Genomic DNA, 8,352 nt, shown 5'->3' with positions numbered 1-8,352 from the left:
GACTCATATTTGGTCCAGTACCGCTGATGACATCACTATACATCTTGCATTGCTTCTACCCGGAGCTGTTTATCCAACTCTATATTTATCATGTTATCACACTTACAGAAACACATTCCAAGTTGTGCAGTCGATTACCTACATGCCATGAAGAGCCCAGGAGCACCTTTAAGCTTTGGTGAAGGGTTGTAAACGGGAGGAAAATGCCATATATTATAGCGTGTAAATACATGTGACATGTATTGGAAAGCAAGTTGCCTCAAGGAGGATATTTTTCCAGATCTAATCTAAAATATTCACGCTGAGATGGCAGTATCAAAGTCAGGCCTTCCTCTTTAATTTGATCCTTTAAACTTCTTCAAAGGGAAAGTCAAGTCAAGGAGGCTTATGGCAGCGCCTGAGTTACAGAATCCTCCTCTTTTTTTTTTCTTGAGAGGAGTGAAATTGTGAGAATGCTTAATGGTTGATTTCCTAATCTGAACACTGAAATATTCAAAGTTATCCAAAATAATTCATTGTACCCATTCAAATATTTATTCAAAAATGTCCAGCATGTATAATTCAGTTAGACAGTCCTGATTTAGTCACCATATGTGTGGAATTAGCAATTTTGGGGAACGTTAGGATCACATGCTTTGGATGCTTATGATGCAGAAGTGGTTACATCAACAATCAACTGCAGAGCAGTGAAAGCTGAGGCACGTCTCTTTCTTGTTCTGAAATGATAAAGGCCCCTCCTACCATCAGCCTCCAAGGAAGTGCAGTGATAGCAAAACTATAACTCTCCCAGTCTAACAAATTCAGCCGAGAGATTTCTTTTTTTAATTGGCTTTAAAGGAGCACTTAGCCAGGATACTCCCAAAGATAACGGTCCATGGCGGCAGCACATTGTGTGCATCAGGGATTTATTGGAACAAGAAGTGATTTTGTGGTCCCCGTAAATCCCTGATGTTGACAAAAAAAACTGCAGCTTTTTTTCTCCTTCTTTTACCACAGATACTAAGCTTTGAAAAGAGGAGTCTTTTTAAAACTACCTTGGGTCTAACAGACTAAAACTCTTACAAGTTGTAGTCTCATATTCTCTTTTATTTTCATGCTCCAAACTCGTTAGCATTCAGAGCTCTCTTAAGCTATGGGAACAACGACAGAAATGTTTTCTCCACCATCATCAAAGCCCACTGCAGTGACCTCATTATCCTTTTCGAATTTCAAAGCTCTGTTTAAATTGGTTCATTGCAAGATCTATCTCCGCCAATCACAAACAATCTAAATCAAAATGAGATTCTCCTGTGTAGCTAGTGAGAGTATCCCTGCTCCAGCTGGTAGAGGAAAATAGAAGTTCAATTTACAGTTCATTATGTCTTTAAGCAAATTAAAAAACTAAAATGGTCCTATGACATCTCAAACACAGTCTCTTTACCCTAAAGATTAACCCACTCTGTTCTGATTGGCCAGACTTATCAGAGTTGTGTTAAGTTGCCATCGATGCAAACCCAACATTTCCTGCTTCACTGCTTCAAATTAAAATTAAAAGCTTTTAAATGACTAAACAACGGGAGATTTATATTGTGAAGAATTTACAGGAAGTGAAACATGTTCCTCACTGAATTAGCAGAGCTTTGTTAGTGGCACTAAAAAATGGTCGAAACAACAACATACGGAGATATCTGGGGCTCTCTGTTCAGCGGATCGGTTAGAAATAATGCAGGGAGGAATAGTACAAGCGGAAACTGCCACAGTGATGAATGTTGTATGTTTGATGAAGAGCTGCTATGATGACCAGCACACCCCAACACATAAACAACTTATTTTATTTGCTCTGCTGTATAATGGAAAAACACTCACAGCGTGCCAGTTTGACTCGAGTCATGACTAGGCGTAACTACCCTGAAAACATGCCACAAGGAAAAATGCCACCATGTTAGTGGAGCAGAGCAGTGAACTCCCATGCGTGGAGCAGATGGCCATATAAAGAAATTCATCACAAGCTGACGTCAGCTCGGGCTGAAAGTAGAAAAAAATGTTGGAAACCGAGCGTTCAGAGCAGTCTGAAACCGGTGTTTTTTGCTCACAAGGATTACATTTACCTCATTATTTGACATGTCGGCCACTTTTAACATGAACATCCGACATTGTGACATTATATATATATGTCTGAAAATAAGTAAAAGCATAATAGGTTCCCTTTAAGGTTACATTGCACAAGTCCATTTACCTAGCACCAGTACAAAACCATATCAGGTTCCATATCAGATTAAGATTGAGTGTTTTTTAAAATTGTTTTAGTCTGTTGTACTGTATTCAAATGTCCATTTACTCTGAATGACAATTATGCCTCCAGAATTCCATGAAATAAGCTCAGTTAGACGAGAAAATCAATACCACTTTCATGTCTGTGCAGTAGTTACATATGTAGCTGGAGCTAGCAGCTGGTTAGCTTAGCTTAGCATAAAGACGGAAACAGGGGAAACAGCAAGCCTGTCAAAAGCTGACAAATGAGCACCTAGGGCTGGATATTGTTTAAAAAATGACAATATCAGTACCAATATCAGTACCCTTAAAGTGATACTAATATCAACAGAGTACTTCATTCAATACCCATCATGTGAATGGAAGCATTTCAGTTGCGTAAAATGCCACCACTCTTCCCCATCCAAATGATTTTGACACAAATACATTTTGAAAGTGTTCAAAGTGTTACTGAAATATTTATCAAATAACTATATAAAACTGTACAATGAAGTATTATCACCACAGACTGAATGTGTTGTAGCTGCTGCACTACTGGGCCAATCATGTTGCATTAAATTGAAGAGCTCTTACAGTGATTGGCTGCGAGCAAAGCCAATCACTTTTTTCTAGATCTGGGTACAAAAAAGTTTCGAATGCAGGAATCGCTTGACTGGAGAAGTTTCGATACTACTTGGTACTGGGTTATTTTGGTCGCTGCTTTAAAGGTATCGAGTACTGATACCAAGCCCTACAAGCACCTAATAAAACTCACTAATTAACAAATTATATTTTGTTTGTTTAATCTGTACAAACACTGAAGTGTAAAAATATAAATTTGTTGTTTCATGGCAAGCTGCTGCCCCTTTGCCCTCTTTAGCTGAAGTGCCCCTTTGGGCCAATTTAATAAATGTACATAATCAGATTATTGCAATTATTAATTTAATTCAATTATTTAACACAATTTAATTATTTGGTGTAATTTAATGAACCTTATTTTATTTAATACATCTAAGTTATTTTAATTTAATAATTTTATGTATTTTAATCAATATATTCACTTTAATTGTATTATTCAACAGTAACACCTCATCTCAGGGTAAACTTTTTTATAATTTTTTGTTTGACTACTATTGAGGCTTCCGTAAAGGATTATATCATCTTTTGAAAATGGAGACAGTGAAAAACAATACTCCACAGGCCACATCTGTCACTCATCTGTCCTAAATCACGCGTTTTTATAGGCAGGCTTTCTTTCCTAACATCTCCCTGTGGATTCCAGTGCATCACAAAGAGAGCAAACACTGAAATGTAATTTCTATCAGACTGGTCATTAGAAATTCATTGCATTCAAGATGACGTGTGTTTGTGTGTTTGACCAGACTGAGATGGTTTGTCTGGGAATGCATCTTAGGGGATGTTGAAAGAAAAAGTGCAAAAATTTCCTGATAAAGTAGCATAGTGTCATTGTTTCACTTGTCACCAATCCAAAATGCTTAGTATAATTTCCATGCAGTGGTGGAAGAAGTACTCAGATCCTCAGATACTTAAAATAGCTATACTGCAATGTAAAAATAGTCCATTACAAGTAAAAGTTCTGCACTTAAAATCTTACTAAAAGAAAAGCATCATCAGCTAAATGTATTTAAAGAATGATAAGTAAAAGTACTCATTCTGCAGTAAAGTTTCCCCTGTGAGTGATATATGATTGTATATAATATTATTAGATTATTAATACTGATACAGTAATGCATAAGCAGCATTTTACTGTTGTAGCTGGTCAAAGTGGAGCAAGTTTTAATTACTCTGTATACAGTTAGCTAGTTTAGTGGTTTCCAACCTAAGGGCTAGGTCACAAGATAAATCTGAAGGGTTGTGAGAGACTAGTTGGTAGGAAAGAAGAAAAAACAAAATGCTGCCACATAAATGTGTATTCTTTTTGTGGATTTCTCTCTAATATTTGCTGAGAACTTTAGTGTGGAAATGTCTCTTTGGTAAAACTACTAACAACTCATATACATCTGAAATGTGACAAGGGGCCCCATGAGTAGACACAGCTGTTTTGTAAAAGTACAAATTAAAAAGGTTGAGAACCACTGGTTTGATCTTTAACAATGCATAATTATATTTTATAACTGTATTGTATTTGTTTGTTAATATCCCAATCTCACCCTAACCTCATACTGTAATCTTCAAATAAAGTGGATCATACTTCTAGCATTAAGATGCAACTCAACACAAACTGAAATACGATTAAAACAACACAATACAACAAATAAAATCCTTCACAATAAACCAATAAAAATGTCAAACATATTTTGTTTAAAGAAAGATAAGATGTTCATTTTACTTGATGAGATGCATTCAACACATCTTTAAATACCAGAACTCATTATCTGATCACACTTACCTCCTGTCAGTTTTCACTCTCTCTCTCTCTCTCTCTCTCTCTCTCTCTCTCTCTCTCACACACACACACACTAACACACACACACACACACACACACACACACACACACACATATGACATTTCTATATAACATGTGAAGGTGTTTTGTATGTATGGTATGTGTCTGCTCTTACTGACTACCATTCGCAGGAAATTCAATAACTATTGTCTGTAATGAACTCATTAACAAACAAGCATACACTCTTGGTCCCTTGTTGCATCCAGTTAACCCCTTGAGCCATATCATCATTAATGACCCTTACAAGGTCATTGTAATGTTTGCAATGACACTTGACAAACACAGACAGGAAGATATGCATACACACTTTCTCTCTCTCTGTCTCTCTCTCTCTCTCTGAGGGTGGTCTTAAGTTTTACACCACTACCATAAAGGTTTATCTCAGTTCTAATCAATACTGTATGACATTCATTATCTTTGTCTTTAGTAATATAATCACACCATAGCCTGAGAGAACTGAAGCACAATCCTTTATCATCATCATCATCATCATAATTGTTATTGATGTAAGTGGATTCATATTTAAAGTACGGGGAAGCACTATACTCATCCTCTGGGAGATATTTCTTTTTGGAAATCTGCTGTGAGAACTATAATACTGTTCCTGTTACATGGATGAACAAACTGTGGCAATGTTGTGTCTTAGGTATAATCTTTGCATCAAACATGAGTAAACGCAGACACAGAGACACTGAATTATTGGTGCAATAATCTGTTTATTTTACATCAAAGGTTATTTGTAGCAAATTATTGGACACATCAGTGTAGAGGACCAACCATGCTATCCCTAGTTATAGTTTGCATTTAGTTTTCCTTACTTTCTATAAGTGTTATCAGCTAATATACTTAAAGTATCAAAGGTAAAAGTACTCATTATGGAGAAAGGCCCTGTCTGAATGTTGTAGTTGGTTCAGGTGGAGAAAATTTCAAGTACTTTATATAATGTATGGTAATTTAATCAATGCACAATCACATTTTGTAAAGTAACCATTGTTACGTTGTCGGCAGCACACCACTCTCCAATCTTCCTCATCTCCCCTCTCTCTGGTTTCTCTCTTATGGCCTCATATTAAATAAGACCTCTCTTTCTTGAAGATCACAATGACAAATGACAACCTGTGACCTTGACATTAGTAACTATAACTGTCAAATAAATTGAAGTAGAAGTATAAATTAGCACATCATCAAAATAAGTACAAGTACCTATAAACAATATTCAAGTACTGTTGTACAGCAACTAAGGCACCTCAGTTTGTGTACTTCATGTGTCCAGCAGTGTCTTCGGAGCCTTGTGTCTCCAGAAGTGGCAAAATTTGAATTGGCTGAAATGATTGTAAAAAAAAAAGTTGAATTTTCCTTGAAATAACCTTTACTGCCAGTTACTCCAGTTATTAGTTATTTGATAAGATTACTAGTTGATTATTCACATTTGTCATATTGACAGTAGCTATTAGCACACATCAGGGCAGCAATCTGTCCAGCTACCTGATTGCTGTGTAAAATAAATTATAAGATACTTTACACAGTGTGTCTATAGCAGTGTTTCCCAACCTTTCTTGCTTGTGACCCTTTACAAAAAAGCAGTGGGCCTCTTGTCATGTTTCCACCAAAAGAGAGATTCCCAGTCTAAACTTCTTATATTGTTTCATTTCAGTAACCATTTGGGGTTGACTATTTCACAAAAATACAAACATCACATAGAAAAGTTCAAATAATAAATGCAGATTAGTGTATCACAGCTTTTGTTTTTTCTTTTCACTCCCGTTAATCATCTCACAACCCCTCAGGTTTATCTTGTGACCCTTTGGAGGTGCCTAACCCTAAAACCTATGTTGGGAACCACTGGTCTACAGTATGTGAATCCTTTGACCTGAGATGACAGTAAGCTATAGGGAAATGTCTGTATGTGAAAAACCCACAGCCAGCCGTTAACCCAGAGTTAAGATAGCCCCAGGCTACCGTGTGTGTGTGCTGTGTGAAAATCTCTATGCCTGCTCATTATATATCAATAAGTAGACTAAACTGCAGATATAATGAGGTAGATTCAATTATTATAATTGATACTAACTCCTAATTGGATATAATGGAAGCCATGTTATACTGCACAACTTATTCCAAACTCAATTTTGTAGAAAAATCATATCTTTGAAAAGCTTCAGTTCATGTGAGTTCATATGAGATTGAACTGTCATGCACTGTCATGCACATTCGTTCCCGAATGAATGTGGGGAATATACAGCCTTGGTCAAATTGACATGCAATACATTTCCATGACAGGGCTATTGTAAAGGGGTCATGAGTGCAGCGTGTGCACATGGGGAGCTAAACTCATACTAAGCTCATCCAAGCGAGGCCAGAATCATACAGCATCCCCATACATCAGTCAACCTATAGCACAATATCAAATCAGCAGCCGTGCATCAAGGTCCACGTGAATCTCAGTGGATCTTCCTTTCTTTCTTTCTCTCTCTTGCCTGTAGAACCCCACAGTTCAACCACAGTGCACTTTTTCTGGTGCATTTCAAAGCTAGATATCCACTGATGATGCCTGACAAAATAATTACAGGCATGAAAGTGATTGCCATGAAAGTCCTGAGTCATCTGAAGACATTTCCTTTTAAAGCAGCCATGTTTTTTAGGGATAGAGATTAGCAGTATTTTTCATCATTAAGAAAAAATATCAAGCATTGCGCAATTGTATAGATCATAATTCACATTTGCTGCGTACGTGTGGGAGACATCAGGTTGAATTCTATCAGCTGCGTGTGGTGTTGGGATTTAGAGAGTGATTATATTTGACATCCTGCTAACAATCCCCCTGTTGGTGAAACCATTTAAAGGTACAAACAGCAAGATGTTTCACTTTTAGCTGGGGGCATATAACACAATAATAGCATCAGCTGTCAGCCGTGAAGACACTGTGGGGAAAGCAAGCATTCAGCTTGTTGGATGAGCTGCTGGATCGAGGGAGGCTAAAACACAAAAGATGTAGAAACTGTAAAGAAGAGAGCAGCTAAGGGACAGAGAAGACTGGGTGAAAAGAAGGTGCCTTTCAGTTTAATTAGCGGTGGCAAATTAATTAGCAGCAGGATGTGAATTAATTAGTGTTCCAAAGGCAATTTAAAGGCAGTGCCATAAGGAGCCACTGTGGAGGTCCCATAAGGCTTTACAGTTTGTTGCAGCCCAAACATTATCCCATTAATTAGCAATTAAATGCTTCTTGAATCTCCCTTTCTATCAATCTCTCTCTTGCTCTCTATCTATTCTTTTGGTCCCTGTATTGTCTCTACCGCACCTTCAGGAGACAGAAATGCAACCCCCTATTGTTACTTACAGTAGAAGTCATCATTGCACTTGCGTCTGAATTAGCATGCATGTGACTGAATCTCTGAATTGCTCACTAATGTTGCTCTTTGTTGTTTAGTCCTTTCTGTTTATCCACGCAGCATTGACAACTGTTACCCTACGGGTATGCTGTTTTCACCAAGAAAAAGCTAGCTACAGCTTAGGAGATTCGAGGGTTTTTAAATATTTCTTTCTCAAGACTCAAGTTGGAGTGCAGACAAGGAGGAAAAAGAGCACGGTTTGATATTCCCATTGATTTTTAAAAGCCATCTAATTTCCCATGCTCTCACTCCAGTACTTTCTGCTGGCT

Source organism: Thunnus maccoyii, chromosome 18, assembly GCF_910596095.1.
Source record: "Thunnus maccoyii chromosome 18, fThuMac1.1, whole genome shotgun sequence".
In the NCBI taxonomy this organism is placed as follows: Eukaryota; Metazoa; Chordata; class Actinopteri; order Scombriformes; family Scombridae; genus Thunnus; species Thunnus maccoyii.
Note: the sequence above shows the minus strand (reverse complement) of the source record.